Genomic DNA, 1900 nt, shown 5'->3' with positions numbered 1-1900 from the left:
GTTGGATGCAGCTTGCATTCCATGCAGACTCTGAGAGATCATATTGACTTGCTGAGTCAATATTTTATTCTGAGCCAATATGGCATTCAGAGTATCAACTTCAAGAACTCCCTTCTTCATAGGCGTCCCATTATTCACAGGATTTCTTTCAGAAGTGTACATGAACTGGTTATTAGCAACCATGTTAATGAGTTCTTGAGCTTCTGCAGGCGTTTTCTTTAGGTGAATGGATCCACCTGCAGAAGTGTCCAGTGACATCTTTGATAGCTCAGATAAACCATCATAGAATATATCCAGGATGGTCCATTCTGAAAGCATGTCAGAAGGACACTTTTTGGTCAACTGTTTATATCTTTCCCAAGCTTCATAGAGGGATTCACCTTCTTTCTGTCTGAAGGTTTGAACATCAGCTCTAAGCTTGCTCAGCTTTTGAGGAGGAAAGTACTTGGCTAAGAAAGCCGTGACCAGCTTATCCCAAGAGTTCAGGCTGTCTTTGGGTTGAGAATCCAACCATAATCTAGCTCTGTCTCTTACAGCAAAAGGGAAAAGCATGAGCCTGTAGACTTCAGGATCTACTCCATTAGTCTTAACAGTATCACATATCTGCAAGAATTCAGTTAAGAACTGAAAAGGATCTTCAGATGGAAGTCCATGAAACTTGCAGTTCTGCTGCATCAGAGAAACTAACTGAGGTTTCAGCTCAAAGTTGTTTGCTCCAATGGCAGGAATGGAGATGCTTCTTCCATGTAAATTGGAATTAGGTGCAGTGAAGTCACCAAGCATTCTCCTTGCATTGTTGTTGGGTTCGGCTGCCATCTCCTTTACTTGTTCGAAATTTTCAATCAAGTTGTCTCTGGATTGTTGTAATTTAGCTTCTCTTAATTTTTTCTTCAGAGTCCTTTCAGGTTCTGGATCAGCTTCAACAAGAATACCTTTTTCTCTGTCCCTGCTCATAAGAAAGAGGAGAGAAAAAGAAAAGAAGAGGAATCCTCTATGTCACAGTAAAGAGGATCCTTATTGTTAGTAGAAGAAAAGAAGAAGAAATTCGAACACAGATAGAGGAGGGGGTTCGAATTTGGTGATGATGTGAGGAAGAGATGTTAGTAGATGAATAAATAAATAGAATAAGATGAGAGAGAAGGAGGGAATTTTCGAAAATTATTTTTGAAAAGGAGTTAGTGATTTTTGAAAATGGTTTTTGAAAAATGTTTAGTATTTTTTTCGAAAATTTTTTTGAAATCAAAAATAAAAATAAAAACAATTAGTTAATTAAAAAAGAAATTTTGAAAAAGAGGGAAGATATTTTCGAAAATTAGAGAGAGAGAGTTAGTTAGGTAGTTTTGAAAAAGTTAAGAAACAATCAAAAAGTTAGTTAGTTAGTTGAAACAAATTTTGAAAAGATAAGAAGTTAGGAAGTTAGAAAAGATATTTTGAAAAGATATTTTTGAAAAAGATAAGATAAGAAGATATTTTAGAAACTAATTTTGAAAAAGATTTGATTTTTAAAATCTCAATTAATGACTTGATTCACAAGAAATCACAAGATATGATTCTAGAATTTAAAGTTTGAATCTTTCTTAACAAGCAAGTAACAAACTTCAAATTTTTTGAATCAAAACATTAATTGATTATGTTATTTTCAAAAATTTGATATAAAAATAAGAAAAATATTTTTGAAAAATATTTTTTTTTTGAAATTTTCGAAAATAACCAAAAAATTTTGAAAAAGATTTGATTTTTGAAAAAGATTTTGAAAAAGATAAGATTTTCAAATTGAAAATTTGATTTGACTTATGAGAAACAATTTGATTTTTAAAAATTTTTGAAAAAGTCAACTCAATTTTCGAATTTGATGAGAGAAAAACGGAAAGATATTTTTTTGATTTTTGAATTTTTATGA

At 31.9% G+C, this 1900-nt stretch overlaps 1 non-coding gene across 1 annotated transcript; it reads left to right on the top strand.

Moving 5' to 3' along the window:
- The first annotated feature begins 312 nt into the window (after positions 1-312).
- On the top strand, positions 313-420 carry LOC148561577 (small nucleolar RNA R71). The gene has a single exon (XR_015887610.1). It is a non-coding gene; the product is annotated as a small nucleolar RNA R71 (small nucleolar RNA).
- Positions 421-1900: the final 1480 nt, after the last annotated feature.

Source organism: Arachis ipaensis, chromosome B6 (assembly GCF_059453495.1).
Source record: "Arachis ipaensis isolate K30076 ecotype BB chromosome B6, ASM5945349v1, whole genome shotgun sequence".
NCBI lineage: Eukaryota > Viridiplantae > Streptophyta > Magnoliopsida > Fabales > Fabaceae > Arachis > Arachis ipaensis.
Note: the sequence above shows the minus strand (reverse complement) of the source record. Positions and strands in the feature narration are given on the sequence as shown.